This window comes from Cornus florida, unplaced genomic scaffold, assembly GCF_030987335.1.
Source record: "Cornus florida cultivar Cherokee Brave unplaced genomic scaffold, ASM3098733v1 CherokeeBrave_3.0.0_Hap2_Chr04, whole genome shotgun sequence".
In the NCBI taxonomy this organism is placed as follows: domain Eukaryota; kingdom Viridiplantae; phylum Streptophyta; class Magnoliopsida; order Cornales; family Cornaceae; genus Cornus; species Cornus florida.
In genome coordinates, this window is record NW_026775574.1 from 37,990,656 (window position 1) to 38,010,509 (window position 19,854).

General features: G+C 36.9%; 1 pseudogene; it reads right to left on the minus strand.

Moving 5' to 3' along the window:
• Positions 1-13,802: 13,802 nt before the first annotated feature.
• On the minus strand, positions 13,803-13,901 carry LOC132305923 (small nucleolar RNA R71; annotated as a pseudogene).
• Between the last annotated feature and the right edge of the window lie 5,953 nt (positions 13,902-19,854).

A 19,854-nucleotide genomic window follows, 5' to 3' on the forward strand; every position in this document is an offset into this window, starting at 1 on the left:
AAAAAGACGAAAAGTGAATAGTGTCAAGAAAACAAAAAAATGTGGAAATGACTTGGTCCTCAAAGGAAGTTGTCAATCCAAAGGAAAGAGTCTCAGAAACCATTTTCGAGCACTCGAGACGACACTAAGCGATGAGAAACTGAACATAGAAAAGAAATTTCAACGAAAAAAAATTCATCCGTAAAATCCTGAGGAAAAAGGAAAGGAGGGAAATGACTGGGTCATTACAACAAGGGCTAAACCAAGGAGGGGTTATTGAAGCTTGCTCATGAGTTGAACCTAGAGCAACAGAGAGTCTTGACGGCAAGTTGAAGTCGCTGGAAAGTCTAGGAAGAAGAGGTTAAGGTTTCAATTCGAAACCTAGAGGCAAGTTCTTCTTTTACTCCTTCCCTTAGACTTCGTGTTTCTATACAGGCCTAAGTTAATTCCAGGAACTAATTAGACTTTAAATTGATCTATTATGCTTGCTAATTATGATTAAAACAATGTTAGATGAATTTAATTGTAATTGATTGATTTTGCAATTTATGCCATGAGTATTTGTTTTAATTGATGTTAATGATGAATAATTGATTTATATAAATTATTGGAATGATTTAGGACATAGTTCAGACTCTTAGAACCATCAACAATGGAGAATATAAGGATTGGAACTAGTCGGAGATGAGGAAGATGATGCAGATCAGGGTGAGAGCAGGCTCCCAAAAAGGAATTATTTTGACGACTCTCAGAGGGAGAGAGCCGACTCCATGAAGTTGAGAGCCTACTCCCTCAAGACGAGACCTTGCTCTCAAGTGGACAAAGCTTGCTCTCACGAGGACAAAGCTTGCTCTCAATCAGACAGAGCTTGCTCTCAAGGGGACAAAGCTTGCTCCCTAATTTGAGAACTTGCTCCATCGCTGCTACTTTAATATTTTGGGATTTTCGGCTATTGTTTTGAGGTTTGGGATGTTCTAGGGCTGTGTAGGTTATTATGGGTGATTTAAATGACTATAGTGAGCATGTTAAATACCTAGAATGCATAATTAATAGTTATATGCTATGGAACGATGAACAATATTAAATTTTAATTAAATTTACATGTTGTTAATGGATGGTTTAATTGCCTAGTATGATTCTAGTAATCTAAATTGATGATGAATGATTTTAATCATGCTTTGACAGTATAATATGATCATGTTATTATCTAATTTTTGTTATGCTTGTTTTTGGAATTAGTTGATGTGTTATTTTAATTATTTCATTAATTATTGGATTGGATAGATGCAATGCACTAGTATGGGATGGTGGCATTCTAGGGATGGATAAACCAAAGAAGTTAAATCCTACCTATTTATTTATAAGGGAATGGATTAACCAAAGAAGTTAAGTCCTCTTTATTTTTGTCAAGCCACTTATCAGATGGATGACATTTTTTTATCTTATGCTTATACGGACTTTATATATATGATTATATTGCCATGATATGAGGTTGAGACTTAGGATCTATGGTTAGGGAGCATATACTGCTCTGGGAAGTCTCGTTGGTTATATGAGTGTTGAGAACCCTGGTAGGTTGAGGTACTCATGCCCACTACTTGTGCGTTTTGCATGTTACCTTTTATTTAGGTTGAGTCCATCCTATAGTCCAACGTTAACCCGTTAGTGTTGATCTATATATATATTTATGGATTACTAGTTATTGTTGAGTTAACTAGGATGTATACGTGTATCGAGTCTCTGCTTGGATTATAATAGAGTAGAACTTGTTTGTGGGCCTGACCCACCATTATTTTTCAAGTGTTCGTCAGCTCCAAGGATAGAGACTGTTCGTGCTAAGCAGAGATAGTTATTCACTCTTCTAACTACGTAGGGCTCTTCTTTATGTTTTAGTTTTGGATTTGATTACAGTTTAGTTATTTTCCAGTTGGGATATTATTAGGGGTCCACTAGATGGATTCCCGAGTTGTAATGATATCGGAGGTTTTAAATTGTTCTATTTAGAGGACAATTTATTTATTAAGTTATGGATTTATTATTTAATTTCTTTCAGCTTAATTATTATTTATTATTTAATTCTTCTTGTATTCTATGCTTATTTATATACTTAATTGTTTGGTATCCCTCGAATCTATGCTCGGACTTGATCACCCGTGGCTCTAGAATTGAGGGCTATCACAGGAGATTGATATCGTCCTTGTGAAAACTGTGCCATCTCTTCTTTTCCTTTTCGGACATTTTCCTCTTTCGTCCTTTTCCTGTTTGTCACTTATTTCGTGTAACCTCACTTTTTATGCTCGGATTTGATTTCTGACTTCACGTACCTTCATTCCATTTGGTTTCCATGAAATTCATCTCTTTACTTTTGAAGAAAAGTACGCTAGTTGTTCACTGTGTCTGTAGGGGCATAGATGCAAAGTTTCTTCAGAAACATTCTTCTTTTTTGGGGTGTTTTTCATAAATATCTTTTGAAGATTTTTTATTTCAGGAGTTTTTAAGAAAATATTTTTGGAAGATATTTTCATTCTAGGTCATTCGTGCAGTTATCCTTTTTTGTAGGGGCCATTGTGCAATTATGAAAGTTATTACAAAATGCCTCGTTTTGAGCCTGGATCCTCGTACGGGATTCGTTTTCACTTTTTGTTGAGTCGCATACTCTTAGAATTGTCTCCCGGTCGTTTTTCCCAATTTTAGGGTTTTTGACCCTAGTTGCCATTGAACTTATTCGGGACATATCTTTTTGCTCGGGACTTAGTTTTCAACACTATTTCTTCCATTGTTCATTTTTTTTCATTTCGGTTCTTTTTCGTTTACAGTGTTTTACCGTTTGAGCGCGTCTGCGCAAATTTTACTTTTTGGGGCAGGGCGAGATTCGTCCGGAACACTTTTTGAGATTTGTATAAATAGAGGGGAGGAGAGAGAAAATTCAGATTTCCCTCTCTCTCTTTCTCATGGCTGAGTTGCCATGGTAGCCCCTTTGGGCTACCACCTTCTTTCCTCCTTTTTGGACTCCTTCCCCTTTGATTTTTCCCTCGACGATGAAGGCATTGTTGTAGGCCTTGGCGAGAACTTCGTTTCCCTTCTTTTAGAATCCTGTTTTGACCATTTTTGAGTTTGGGTTTGGAGTTTGGATTTGGATTTTGGTGTTACCGTAAGAGAGTTTGTTGTTCCCCTCGTTGTCCCCGACAAAACCCCGAAGTATCGTCGAATTTTGAGAGGTTTCATTTTGATATTATTTGAGATTTTCATCTCAAATTAAGGTAAAGGATGTTATAGGATTTTAATCTTGGTGTATTACTTGTTTTTAAGGCTTATATAACATGTATGCATGTCTTGGTATATAATCAAGAACTTTATTTAATTATTTTCTTTGTATGAAATTTAATTCACAAAGTTGTATCTAGTGTGGAATTAACTTGTGACGTGATATTAAATTAGGCCTTGACATATTCATTAACATATATTAATTTGAGAATATTTGGATGAGTTTTAAAAACTTTATTTAATTATTTTCTTTGTATGAAATTTAATTCACATAATTGTATCTAGGGTGGAATTAACTTGTAATATGATATTAAATTAGGCCATGACATGTTCTTTGACATATATTAAATTAAGAATATTTGGATGAGTTTTGAAATCTAGAGATTTTAATTAAATGAATTAATTAAAATATATTTAATGGTTCCATTGATTTAATTATGTTTTTAACTTGATAAATGTAATACCTTTGATTTGTTCATTAGCATATATTAATTTAGTGTGACGAACCTGGATTTTACAAACCAAGTGTGTCTTGTGATGACCCGAAACGGATCCAAAATGCAAAAGCTAAATACGAACAAGTTTATAGAGATGTACGTCATCCCTAAGACACAAGAACGACCTTCTGAGGAGTCACATGACTCAGCAGAAGCAAGACCGGAGTTAGGGTTTTAAAACCCACCAAGGAACGGACTAAGGGCAAAATGGTCATTCTAAACTAAAATGGGTGCCACCATGCACACCATTGGAAAGACAACAAAAAATTAGCAAGGATGGACTCAAGAATCACTTGATTCGAAGTCCAGAAGGCAAAGATATCAAGTCTTGAAGTCGAAGGAAGGGAAACCCCATCTCGGTTCGAACCAAATTCTGACACTACTTCACTAAAACTTGAATATCTTGAGGTTCAAATGGAATCTAAAGCTGTAATTGGTACCATTGGAAATCTTATTTCTACGTGGTCAATTTAGACTCAAGAACAGACCAATTCGGCGTTAAAACGAAGGAGATACAACAACTTGAAGTTGGAAATGCATTGCTAAACCAGACACGCACACATACACACACATAAATAGTACGGACGAGCGCTCGTCCAAGGGCAATGAGCACTCGTAAATGAGCATGCCCCGGGGTAGTAGCCAATGTCCTAACTACGAGCGTTCGTCCCCCATGGACGAGCACTCGTCTAGCAAATAAGCTTAGCAGTTTTTTGGACTTTGAACGCAATTTTGAATACTTTCTAGGCTTTTTTGAAAAAAACACAAAGAAGAACCCCCCCCCCCCCCAAAAAAAAAAATCATGTTTTCTAGCCAACTATGCCAAAAGAAAACTTTATTTTTCATGTGAAAACCTCAAAATGCCCATATGCATAGTTTTCGCATGAATTGTGCAAAATGAGCCCATAGGAGGCTCAAATCACCAAGGAAAGGGTTTTGCCTAGAAATGATTATGCACGCAGACGTAACTTACCTATTAGGATGTGCTATAATGATCCATGGCTTAAAAATACCGCCGATGAAAAATTTGACCTACCCAAACCCCAATGCGGGAAATTTGCCCTTCAAAGGCAAAAAATGCGAGAACCGTACCTATATGCAATCAAAGGACCATTTGGCCCTTGGCCACACTTCATGCATATTAAATGAGTACTAGTGGATGTACCGGAATACACTATACGCCACCCGATTTGGAAATGATTGAAGGCTCGGATTTTCCTATTTTAGCCCAAAAATGCAATATATGAAACTAAAATGTAAAACCTAAAACAAAATGGTGTTTGGCCCTTGGCCATACCTCATACATGGTAAATGAATTCTAAAGGATGAATTTCATATACAATGCACACTCCGGTGCAAAAATGACATATTAAAACCCTAGTTTTTCATACTATTCATATTAAAGGCAAAATTCTACATTTTTCAATATACATGGATTTCAATTAAAGTTTGGCCCTTGGCCACATATCATATACATAAAATGAACATCAAATAGTGTGCTTAGACACACATTACATGTGACGGCCTTAGTTTTTAGGCTAGTGCATCCTATGATGAATCAAACGTAGAACTGATACCGAATCCATAATACGGAAGTAAAAGATAAAACCATGGTCTTTAGAGATACAACACATCTCTAAGACACCAATGTGACCCTCAATAAGGTCACAGAACCCAAAGAAAACTAACGCGGAAGAAAAAGATAAAAAATAGACCAAGTATGCCTCCAAGGGCAAAATGGTCTTTTCACAAAAAATGAAAGTCTAGAGAGATGTACGTCATCTCTAAGACACAAAAGTGGCTTCCTAAGGAGTCCAAAGACTCAAAGGAAGCAAGAAGGTAACAAGGGTTTCAAAACCCTATAAGAAATGGACCAAGGGTAAAATGGTCATTTTACCCAAAAATGAGTGCTACTGTGCAGCCTATTGGAAAGACAATGAAAAATTAATAAATTTAGGCTCAAGAATCACTTGATTCGGAGTTCGAATGACAAAGTTATGATCAAATGAAGAAAAATGGTCAAAAGATGCAATTCAGGACCATCTAATTGATTAGATGCCAAAACAAAATGCTAGAAAATCCATGGAAGACCATCTAATCAATTAGATGGCTCTTCTAATCGATTACATGAGGCTGACAACAAGAAATTTGTTTTAAACCAGAAAATTGAATTTGAAATGGGGTTTTCGTGTCCGAGACGATGTTTTTTGGATAAACACAAAAAGAAACCCACCCCCCTCCCCTCGGCCCCCGCCCCCGCCCCCTAAAATCACATTTTCTATATGACCATGTCAAGAGAAGTTTTTATTTTTCAAGTGAACCCAAAATGCCCTTATACTCAGTTTATGCAACAAAAAAAATGTAAAATGAGTCCATAGGAGGCTCAAATCACTAACGAAGAGGTTTTCTTGAAAACGATTATGCATGCAAACGTAACTTACCTATTAAGATGTGCTACAATGGTCTACAGCTTAAAAATACCGCCGATGCAAAATTCGACCCCCGACGGCCAAAATTAATAAAATAAACTAGAAATGGAAAATTCGAAAACCAAAATTAACAAATGAATTCAAATTACCATTTGGCCTTTGGCCACACTTCACACATGATTAATGAGACCCTATGAAAGAATGAAAATGGAATTCCCACACCCGATGTAAACATGGTGAAGCAATGACTTGCCATTTTTTAATATTTTCATAATATTTAATGAAGTTAAAAGTTACATAGGATACAAGATAATAGTCATTGGCCTCTGGCCTCATCTTATATATGTCAAATACATTACAAAAGGTGTACTTATGTACACATTACATATTTAGAATCAATTATACAAGTTTTGACATATAAAGCTACAAATAGCGTTTCATGCTAACATTTGCATGAATTATAAACTTCAAGTCTACAAATCACCCAATGTGACGACCCTAGTTTTTCAAGCCAGTGCGTACTGTGATGAACCGAAGGTTAACCCGATAATAGATCCAGATGTGGAAGCAAGAAACAAGAAAACGGTCTCCCAAGGCACAACACACCTCTAAGACACTTTGATGACCTTCTATGAGGTCATGAAATTTAATGAGAACTGATGCGGAAGCAAAAGATCAAAAAAATAACAAATTAAGCCCCCAAGGGCAAAATAGTCATTTTACATGGAAATGACGTCCTTAGAATGTATATTATTCCCAAGAAACATCTGTGACTTCCCATGAAGTCACGGGACTCAAAAGAAAGTAGCGGAAGCGGAAAGTAAGTAAAACCGGACAAAAATAGCCCCAAGGGCAAAATAGTCATTTATAAAAAAATATGGATTCATGTGCCACCAAGAATACCACTGGAAAGACAACAAAAAACTAATCAAGATGGATTCAAGAATCGCATGATTCGAAGTCCGGACGAAGGAGAAACGGCATAACGAAAAAAAACGAGCACTTAAGGCTAAAAGGGTAAACTGGTAATTATCTAGGAGGATCCGGGTGCAACTGAGTACACCGTTGGAAAGACAGCGAAAAGTTAGTCAAGTGCAAAAAAAAGTTCACTTGATTTAGAGTCCGGACGGAGGAGAATGAGCAAAAACAAAAATCGACGTCACGACGTCGAGACGAGCACCCCACGAGCATCCCACGAGCATCTTGTTAAGCACCATGACATGCTAGGGGAAAAAAAAAAGTTTTAGCCAAAACTAAGAGCTGAAACGAGGTCCGAAATGAATTTTTATGGAAAAACATGAACAAGAAACCCCCCCTAAAATTGAGTTTTCTACTTGACAGTGCAGAAGGAAAAGAAAAAAAAAAACTCATTGCAAAATACCTAAAATGCCCCTAGATCAGAATAGGTCAAGAGGGCCAAAAAGTTGCTATAGTAACTGTCTACATCTGAGAGTTGAAACGGGCTATCAAATGCATTTTTTTGCAAAAACACGAAGAAGAAACCCCACCCGAAATCAAATTTTCTACCCCGCTACACAGGAGAAAATGAAAAAAAAAAAAAAACACACTGTGAAATGGCCAAAATGCCCTTAGATCAGTAGAGGCTTAAAAACTCAAAAAATGTAACTTTGCACCAAGTATGCATTTGACCTTAAATGCATTTCTAGGTTGAAAAAAATTTGCACACAAGTGTAATAAATGATTCTAAGTGTGCGGAAATGGTCTGCGGCTCCCGAGAAGCCTCGACTCAAAATCCAACCCCCTCGACGGCCAAAAATGATAAAAATGAACTTGGAATCGGAATTTTGAAATCCAAAAATATGAAATGGAGTCAAATTATCATTTGGCCACTGGTCACACTTCATACATGATTAATGAAACCTTATGAAAGAATAAAAATGGAATTCCCACACCCGATGCAAAAGTAATGAATCAATGACTTATGAATTTTTAAGATTTTCATAATATTTCATGAAGTTAAAAGTTACATAGGATACAAGATACATGTCATTGGCTCCTCATCTCATATAAGTCAAAAACATCATAAAATGTGTACTTATATACACATTACATATATGGAATCAAAGACAAGTTTTGATATATAAGGCTACAAAATGACATTTTATGCTAACATTTGCATGAAATGGAACTTTAAAACTATAAGTCATCCAAGGAATGATGAGCATCACGAACCAAGACTTCATACCTAAAAAATGCCCTAGTAACTTTGGGGTGAGTAACATAAAGCTACTCGTAGGAGATGAGCATGCATAGACCTAGCATTTTACAAAATTATCACCTTAAGGTGAAACAAGTCAAAGGGGCTCATGCCACCTAACGTCTATGTCAAAGTGAGACTCAGGGAGCATTGTAAGCTACCTTAGAGTATTTCTAGCATAAACGACATCATTCATGCAATTTAAACAACATAGGAGTACTTTGTGTAATGCAATAAGACATAGGTATCTAAAGTTATCAACTTTTAACCTAGAATGCGATAACTACTGAAACGGTTTATGTCACCTAGAATCTAAGTCAAGATGCTTATATAGGATCATTCCTAAGTCATATCAACATGAAGTAACATGAATCACGATGTCTATAAAATTGAATAAGGTTGGGATAATCTAAAGAACACGACAAGTTTATAATTTAGCATGAATCGCATTATCAATAAAATTGAACAAGGTTTGAAATAATCCATACAACATGATAAGAAAGGTACTTGAATACAAGGATCACATTATCAATGTAATTAACATGATTGGAACATTCTAATTAACACGATAAGAATAATACATAAAATCAAGGATAAGGCATAATATCTATGCAATTAACAAGATTGGAGCATTTTACATAACACGACAAGTTTTAAATCTTCAAGGAATAGTGATTTTAAATTTAAAGAATGAAATCAACCAATGTGAATACTCGGATATCGCCCGGATTAAAACCGTACTATTGGGATCACTTTAGGGCTACTAACCCATGGTTACCTTCCCCTAGTGCGCACTATAGTATAGGGAGCTCTCTATCTCCTGTACTAGAACTAAGTTCTAGCCATGTCAATTCTTGATTGATATCCTAAGTTCCAAAATCAACAAGTTATACAAATCAAGAGAGTATCAAGATACTAGTAATGCATTAACCACGTTTCATGCACAACCAAGATTTTAGAAACACACAAGTCATGCCCTAAATTCTCAACTATTATGGCATTTGAAATGTCAAGATTTCATGGTATGCATCTACATAGACTACAAACTATGATTTAAAACACAAGGAATCGATTGATGTAAATATACCACGAGTATAAGATTAATGATTTAATTATTTACTAAGAAATACATGGATAATTAAATCATTCCAAGACAATTGTGTTAGTTCATTAAACACATTAATGGAGTTAAGTTACAAGAAGTCTAGATACATGATAAAAAGCTAAAACCCCCATGAAATACGAGTTACAACCATGTGAATTAAGTTTCATACAAAGAAAATAATTAAATATAAGTTTTAGAACTTATCCGATTATTCTCAAATTGATACACGTGAAGGAACTTGTCAAGGAAATCATGAATACCAAGTTAGAACTTAATCAAAATCATGGAACCATTGAATAGGTTTTAATTAATTATTTTGATGAAAATCTCTAGAATTCAAAACTCATCCAAATGCTCTCAAATTAAAGTATGTTATATAACATGCCAAAACTTGATTTAATAGCTTAATACAAGTGATTTCCATTCAAGCTACAACCATGATAATTAAACCATCATACAAGAAAAACAATAAATGAAAGGTTTCAAAACCTAATCAAATATTCCCGATTTAATATAAGTGAAAGTATATGGCATGCACATTAATAATTTCAAATCAAAAATCTAATGGAGTGAATAGTGCACTTGGAATAAATTAATTAATCAAATTAATTAATTATCTCTAGATTTTAAAACATCTTCGAATACTCTCAAATTCACATATATTGAAGTGTATACTAGGGCCTAATATAATATGACATTACATTTTGATTTCAAGCTAGATAAGGCCACATGAATTAAATTTTTATTTAAGAAAAATATTAAATAAAAGCTTCAATACTTGTCTAAATGCTCTCAATTAAATATATGTCAGTGATCACATTAAGGTGTAATATAATAGTATGCCACAAGTTTAAACTAAGCTATAACCAACCAGGAAAATCAAATCTTACAGAAGAAAAATAAATAATAAAATCTCTAAATTTAATATAAAGACATGTAAATGAGTTACATAAGCATCAATAGCATGCAATACATCAAGAATATAAACTATAAGACCCCCTACCTCAATTTGAGATGAAAATCTCAATTTCCCACTGAAAGAAAAAGTGCTCCGAATCTGACGATACCGCGGGGTTATGTCGGGGACAACGAGAGGAATAACTTTAACCTTTGAGGTATCATGAAAATCCAAACCCGAACTTGAAACCTGAACTCAAAAATGGTTGAAAATGGATTCTAATAAGGGGGATGATGAGCGCTGAAAAGTGCGCATTTAAACCCCTTAAGCTTAGGTATTCTAGGACCTTTATCTATCTTACTTTCCCGTTTTAGACTAATTTCGTGTTATTGCCCTTTTTAGGTGCTTATCCCCAAAATAAGCTAATTTAGGCACATAAAAGCTTAAAAGAAGCTAACTCAAGCTGGATGGAAGAAATGAGCAAAGTGGAAGCAGACTGAAGCAAAATGTGGAAATTTGGCAGGTTCGATCGATCTCAAGAATACTTTGATCGATCGAAAGTTCATCGATCTAGACTTTCCAAGATGGATCCAAGCTTTTTTTCTTTATCCAAAGATCCCACAAAGTTCGATTGATCTAACAATTCTCAGATCGATCGAAAAGATTCTATCTTATCCTGTTGTAATACCCTACCTACAACTTTTGTCTCTTTCCCTAAAATATCTCAGATCTGTCTTTATCCAAAAAGGCGCTGCCATGGGAGGATCGATCCAACCAAAGTTTAATAGATCTTAGCCATATTCGATCGATTACAGCACAGGTTCGATCGATCAAACCCTTTCAAATTCGAAAAAAATATATTTCCAGCTCATTAAAAGTTATCTCATTGTGCAATCATTGGAGGAGCCCTTGTGTACGAGCCTAGACCATTGGGTATGACATTTGAGCTACCTATATAAGGAATATAAGCCATTTTTACACATAGTTTTTTATAGTCTTGGATAGTCTTGGATATGCTTTGAGAGTAGAGAGATACAATTCTTAGAGAGGAAGAAAAGAGAAGAGGAGGCTAGAGACACATTCTTGGGAGGTTTCCCATCTTCCTCAAGAAGAAGAGCACTTCTACCATGGAGATAGCCCTTGAGGGTTGGAGGACACCATTCACGAGTGGCTAGACATCCTCTTGGGGCTAGAGTTAGCCCTAAGCATGCTTTCTTTACCTTGATTTATGTATTTTTTAGGGGATTTGTGTTGTAATACATGTTTTGACATATTTATATATATAGATCTTGTTTATTCAATTATTTGTGTGGTTTAATTCTTCCAATTGATCATTTCATTCTATCCATATGTCTATGTATGCTAGAATAGATGTTTATGTGTTTATCTCTATCTCTTGTGTTGTTGATGCATGTCTATGTGTGTTGATGCTATAAATCTAGAGATTGTCAAGACATACTGCTTAATGGAATGCTCTTGTGGTTTATTTGATGGTTCATACTCATTTCTTGATGGATTGTGCCTCTCCTTTAGTTTAATTAGTTTAATTTCTATGTCATTAGCTTAAATGTAGTGTAGCTACCTTAGTTATTAAATGGGAGAATAATCCATGCTTGTTGTTTGATGTTCCATACTTATGAATGCAAATAGTATATTTATTTAATTATGTGAGGTATTTGGATTGTGAGCTTAAAGAAGGATTAATGACTTAGTTTGATGTATTGTGCTATTCATTGTGTTGTTTAGACAATATATACTTAATTGGTCATCCATGCTTGTTAAAAGAACCACACACACTCACTATTGTTGCAACATATGTTTTCCCCCTCATTAATTGTGAATTGAGTGTATAGAAAGATGATGCTTAGTGGTGATCTCTAAGTCCCAAGACTTCTGTCTCTTGTTTTCTCTATCCTTTAATTACTTGTTTTATATTAAGCTTGTTTAATCTTAATTGTAGTTTAATCAACCAAATAACCTACCTTTGATCAGTTGACCTACTAACCCTTAGTATTGTTTCCATTACTTGTAGCTCTTTAATCCCTTGGGATGATCCCTACTCACTCTTACTACATTAGTAGTAGTGGTAGTAGTGATTTTTATAAATTTAAACTTGACCTAAAAGGCTTTTCTTGAACCTACATTCACTACATTAGTTTGACGTATAGGAATAGGCCTCGACACCGTCAAATTTTGGCGCCGTTACTGGGGATTGAATTGGCAATGCCGTGTTTTGGAAACAATTAGGGATTAGTATTCTTTTGATCGTGTCTTTACTTTATTTTTATTTTTATTTTGTTACTTATTGTGTTTGTTCTTATTTGTCTAGGTGAATTAAGCAAGGAAGTTGAACAAAGGAGAATTCAAAGTAAGGAGCTAAGCTAAGCATAAAAAGGACTAAGAATCTAAAAAATGCAAAGCATAGCAAAGTTTGGAAGTTAAAAATGAATTGAAGTTGCTTAAGGACCCTTTGTGAGATCTTTCTAACTCAAGCTTTAGTTAAATCGTCGGTCCGCGTGGAGGCTTGTTTTTCATTTCTTAGATAAATCATGAGCCCGCGTGGAGGCAATTTACTTTTCTTTGCATGTTGTTTAAGCATGGGAGCATGGGATCATTGTATGTGGAGATTTGTTGATTGAATTGTTGCAGGGGCGAAGTGATTGTTACTTGCTTGTTATTTGCTTTGCTAGTGTATGCATGGTCGTAAGTCATTAAATCCTACTCTTGTCCCTCTTAATTTGCATCTTGAATCGGTTGTTCATAATCCTAAGGGGAAAGGTAGTTCTCATTACTCCATTTCACCAATGGAGGATTTGAATGACAACCATGTGGAGGACCTTAGTCACATAGACTAACAAGGCAACCTCCACCCTAATGTGCATTATGAAAATGTTCAAGTACCATTAGGCATGCCTAGACCATTCATTCACCCACAACAACAAGGCCAAGTTCTATTGGGAATGCCTCAGCCAATATTTGTTCCACAACCCCCCATAGTTTAAGGTAATCAAGGTGTTCGTGTAGCACCACCAATTGCGAATCCTCCCATTGCATTAAGAGACCATTATGTGCCTAATGAATACAATGCACCCATTTGCATTCAATTGCCCCCATTTAGAGCACATCACTATGAAATTAAACCACAAACTATTCAAATGCTTCCAAACTATCATGGACTTCCAAGTGAAGAACCTTATAAGCATTTGAATGAGTTTCTTGAAGTGTGTTCCACTGTAAAATGCACGGACATGCCGGAGGAATTTTTAAGACTTAAACTTTTTCCTTTCACCTTTAAAGAGAAGGCAAAATATTAGTTCAACAATGTTAGGCCTTTTTCGATAACTTCTTGGGCGAAAATGCAACAAGAGTTCTTGAAAAAGTACTATTCAGTTTCTAAGACCAATGCCATGAGAACTTCAATTAGAGAATTTTCTCAAGGGGATGGGGAAATGTTTCATGAGGCATGGAAAAGATTTAATGATTTGCTTAGAAAGTGGCCTCAACATGACATACCTAAGTGGAAACTAGTCCAATATTTCTTTGAAAGTTTACTAGATAATCACAAAGGTATGGTTGATGCATCCATGCGTGGTTCTTATCTTGACAACCATGAAAATGATGTGTGGCAATTGTATGAAAGTATGAGTGAAAATTTCATGTATAGGTCCTTATCTTCTAAAAATGGTAGAAACCTAGGTGGAAGGAAGAATGTCGGCTTGTATCAAGTTGATAACTCCAATGACATAGCCGCCGAGATGAAATCCTTATCTCAAAGATTTGATTAATTTTTTATCAACCAAAATTCAGCGAATCAAGTATCTTCCTCCCCTACTCATATTCATCATCGTGCATCTAATGAATCTTGCATGACTTATTCAAGTGCTTGCATTCTACTTCCAATTGTCCCCGTGGACATGTGCAAAGTGAGCCCCATGAGCAAGTCAATGCTACATTTGTTAATCAAGGGAATAATCCCTATGGCACTCATTACAATTCAAGTTGAAGGAATCATCCAAATTTTTCTTGGAAAAGCCAAGGGGAAGGCTCAAACCCTCCCCAAGGTGGTTTTCAAGGGAAGTATGTTCTGCCACCAATGCAAGGCCAAGGTTCCCAAGGTTTTAAATCATCATCATTTCAATCACATGGCAATCAATTTTCTAATTCTCATTTTCCTAATCAACCATCATATTCCCAAGGAAACTCTAGGAGTCCCGCCTTTGAAGAAAAAGTTTTGACCGCTCTAGGCACTCTAGAGGCGAATACTCAATTGTTTCATTCTCATTCTCAATCCATTGCTAAGCTAGAAACCCAAGTAGGGCAAATAGCTAGTACCTTAAATCATAGAGAGAAAGGGAAGATGCCTTTGAATGCCCCACCAAAGCAACAATGTGTTGTGGAGACTCATTCCTCATCGGAAGGGCACACAATTGAGCATGTCAATACGGTGACAACCTTAAGAAGTGGGAAGATTGTGAATAACAAAGTAGGTGTATCCAATGATGAGAGTGAACCGGTGAAACCAAAAGTTGACACCCGTCCCGTTTCTTATCATATTCCTCCTTCATTGCATATGCATGATCATTCAAATGAGAAAGTGTTAGAAAATTATTTGAAAAGTGAGTCCAAAATTGATTTGAAAGATGAATTGAACAAGGCTTTGAAAAAGGATTTTAAAAATTCTTGTGTTGATGATGTTTCAAAGAAAAGTTTTGAAAATTTTTTTGAGCCAAGAGCTCCATTTCCGGATGCCTTGAAAGGATCCATTTATCTTGATAAACAAAAGACCAAGACCAATGAAATCATTGAAATGTTTAGGCAAGTGAAGATTAATCTTCCACTTTTGGATGCAATTAAGCAAATTCCGGCTTATGCCAACTTTTTAAAAGATCTTTGCACCCAAAAGACGAAGAACAAGAGCCAAGCACCTAGGAAAGTGGTCTAGACCGAGCAAGTGAGCTCAATCTTGCAACATAACACCCTTCCAAAGTTTAAGGACCCCAGTTCGCCTACTAGATCTTGCATCATTGGTGACCATGTCATTAATCGGGCTCTTCTAGACTTAGGAGCAAGTGTTAATCTACTTCCATACTCAGTATATATCAAATTAGGCTTAGGAGACTTGAAACCAACGTTGGTAGTTTTACAACTTGCCGACCGATCCATCAAAAAGCCTAGGGGTATCATTGAGGATGTCTTAATTAAAATTGATAAATTCTTCTTCTCGATTGATTTCGTTGTCATTGACACAGAACCAGTTCCAAATCCCAAAAGCCAAATTCCTGTTATCCTTGGCCGTCCTTTCTTGGCAACCGTAAATGCCAACATCAATTATAGGACGGGGGTAATGAAAATCTCATTTGGGCATATGAAAGTGAAGTTGAATATCTTCAATCCGACCCCAAATTCATTTGACAAGCATGAAGAAGTAAATGTTGTAGAAGAATGTTTAGACAATGAATGTGAAAGAATGGAGTTTTTACTTGAAACCAAAAGTTCAAAAAGTTCATCTTCAACCTTGAAACTAAAGACTGATGTTTCAAAATCTTGCTTTGAGAGGGCATGGAAGCCTAAAGCTCACATTGGCAAAGGACCACAAATTCCTTTGAACCTAATCCAACAAGTTCTTTAGGGAACCGTTTGTTGGGTGGAATTCAAAGTATTTATTACCCCATTAAAGAGGGGATGCATTATAAGATGTTTGATTTGGGCTAAAAGAGCCCAATGTCTTGCTAAAGACGTTAAAGACTAGTAAAGGCTTTGTAGGGTTTACAACCCTATTCCTCCCTCATTTCTATTTTATCTTTCATTTCTTGCGTCGTCTAGATATGTTTTGGAATTCATTCACATGGCTAGAAATTTTGATTGAGTATGCATGCACTTTCATTCTGAAAATAGGCATTTTGTCTCTGTTTGATTGATCTCAAATGAGGTTCGATCGATCGAACACCCATCCCTGCATCCAATCATTGCTCTGTTCCATCGATCTGAAATTTCCTGCATAAATCAGCCCTCTGTGTATTGTTCGAGAATTACTTTGGATCGATCTGAAAGTTCCTAGATCGATCCAACTTTTTCTTGGATCGATCTTCACTCCACACTTAGAAAATTTTTGAGATCCATAAAAAAGGCCTCTCTGTGCATCGTTCGAACTTCTCTGCAGGTTTTCACCTGTTTAATCAATCGAACCACCTTCTCGATCGATCTTAGCTTGATCAATCTCTACCCTTTGTTGACCTTGACTTTGACTTTGACTGCAAGTATATTTTTATTTTTGTTTTTAGTGTTTATTTTATTTTATTTTCAAAAACTCCAAAAAGATTTTCATTCTATTTTTCACATTTATTTTCAATTACTTATTTTATTTTTATTTTAAAATTTTCAAAAATCCCAAAAACAATTTTCTTTTGTTTTATTTCCAAAAATTTAAAGATAATAGTTTTAATTGTAATTTTAATTTTTAATTTCCAAAAATTTAAAATATTTCAAAAAAAAAAAAAAAAAATTTGTCGAGGTGAGATCGATCTTGACATTTTTCAGATCAATTTATGTTCGATCGATCGAAAATTTTCCCTGATCGATCGAACTGGTCAAGAAGTGTTTTTAAAAACAAAAGCCTAGGGTCATTAGATCGATTCAAAGATCGATCTAAAGACCTTTTCAGCCCTCGCCGCTGCAAACCATTTCTCTCCCATCTTCGGTGAGCCCTTCGGCGACCAGTCAAGCTTCCACATCATCTCCCTCATCTCAGATCTCGTCCATCTCTCAATTTCCACCTCTCTCTCTCGGATTTAGTAAGTCCCGAGTTTTTCCTCTTGATTTTGAGTTTCAATCTACATATTTGTGATGTTTACATGCTAAATCTAGGGTTGCCATGTTCGATTCCTTCCATTTTTGAAGTTTTAAAGCTTGTGTATATATATGCATATATTTCATTTTTTAATCGATTTTTGAGGGTCACGGGCTAAACAAGTGACCCATATTGTGTTGTTGATGTGTGAGAGGGCCCCACAAGTTTGCTTGGGTGCCCCCGTGCCTTCCACGTCACAAATCTGTGACTTTTTGAATTGCCACTACCAGTTCGATCAATTGAAGTTTTCTCAGATCGATCATTCAAAGATCAATCGAACTTATCTCAGATCAATCTCACAGAGATCGATCTCACATTTTTGTGATCAATCGAACTTCACAGATTTGCATCCCACGCTTCACACACTCTCTTTTGTGATTCCATGCTATCTCATACATGCCCAATGCTTGTGTTTTCCACATTAGATGTATTCCATACTTATATTGTTTAGCATGCTTCACTAAATGTCACTGCTTTTTTAGCCCCATCATCACTTGCATAGATTCATGTCTTATGTTGCCTATCTTATTTGACATACATGTTTCGATATACTGTGCTTCAATTCTTAATGCCAATACTAACTTATATTGCAAGTGTTTTTATTTCTGTTTTACAGGCCATGGCTAGGGTCAAGACTGTTGCCCGTGGACATTATCATTGCCGAGTCAGGCCTAGATTAGAGGGGCCAGGTGAGCCCTCTCATGTTCGGGAGCAGCCCGAGCATCAGGCAGGACCATCTCAGGTCCCGGATCCTGAGCAGCCTGAATAGCTGGAGGATTATACAGAGGCCGATCCAGCTTAGTCCCCATTAGCTGATTCTAGACTACAGTCTTCTGCTTCTGCATCTTCATCATCTCATGATGAGGCTGAGTATACACCATCACCTTCTTCATCTCCGCCTCATGCACAGACAGACCAGGCCTTAGACAGACTGCTGCTGAGATACTCACACCTTACAGTGGTGCATGAGTTGGTTTTTGACAATTCCTTCTTCTCCCGGTATATCCTGACCCGGGCAGCCTACGAAGACATTGACCACAGGGGCATTTCAGCCATTCTAGCCCCTATCACATACCCAGTTTACCCGAGGCTTGTTCGGATGTTATTCCAGAACCTCCGACCTGCCCCGAGTAATCTGGCGGAGCTATGCATTACCGTGGATGGCCATCCTATCCGCATCACAGTGGAGACTCTGGCAAGATCTTGCCGCTGCCCGCATGCCTGCCCTCCTGAGCTTGAGCTCGATTATCCCATCCTGGAGAGGAGGCTTTCTTATGCATTTATAGCTGAGGCATTTACAGGCCACTATAGTGAGGGCGACACATTTGCTACTTGGACCTATCTGCCTGATGACCTATGGTTCTTAGATTCAGTCCTATACTGAAACGTGTTCATGGCTGGCCACAAGATCTAGAGGCGTGGCGATTATTTGACTGCCCTGTATGCTTTCTACACAGGGTGCTGGGTTTCTATTCCAGCCTTATACTAGACCATGATGATGAAGCTCTACGTAGATGACATTAGCAAGGGCAAGCCCAAGCGGGCTAAGTATCTTCCATTTGGCCATCTTATTACTCAGATCCTCCGAGATCAGCGCTATCGATTCCGTCCCAATGAGCGCTCAGAGACAAGAGCTTGCTATTTTGGCAAGAAGGACTGGAATAAGAGCTACAATTCTTTTATCAAGAGTCTTCTGGAGGATGCAGTGATAGCAGTAGAGGAGGTTGAGGAGGAGGAGATAGCAGCAGCAGCAGCAGCAGCGGACAACCCAGTAGTCGATCCAGCTGCCATACATATGGACATTGACTTGGAGCAGGACCCTCCAGCAGAGGAGATCTCACATCACTCTCCAGCGGGGTCACCATTATATTTCCTGGAGCAGGCTCAGGATGCACATCATTTTCCGAATCTAGTCATACCTGAGGCTCCAGCACCGACACCCGGCTTTGGAGAGCGTATCCAGGCCTTGGAGGACGCAGTTATCTTCCTTCGATCAGATATGGCATCTCTCCGCTCTGATATCTTAGCTGCGCTGCAGAGCATATCCAGAGATATCAGGGGATCACGCCCCACTCGCCCTACTTCATCTGCCTGATCTCTATTCTTCTCTTTTATCATGTTATATATTATAATACATTCTTGCTATTTTGATACTGTTATATTATTTTTACGGCCAGTCTGTCGGCCTAGACACTGTGATGTACTATATACTGTTTATTATTTTTCTTTCTATTCATGCTATTTTTGGATGTTTGGACCTTATAATAATATATTTGTCTGTGATTGACTCCATTATCAGGTGTATCCTAGTGACTTCAGTGAGAGAGAGTGCTGCCCAAATTTTTTCGGGGCCATCATTTTTCCTCTCTCCGTATATCATTTCTTATCCCATTTACACTTGTATGTCCACTGTGCATTGTTATTATTCTCCTTTGTTATCTAATGACCTTTTATCCACTGCCATCTTTTCAGGACCACAGTTAATCCCAAGTTTGGGGGGGTTATACCACCACTTTGGATACTTGTGTCCCGGCTATTCTTTGCTATAGCTACACTGGTATACTGTTTCCTTTGTTCTCTTTGCACATGAAGGACATTGTGCCATTTCAGTTTGGGG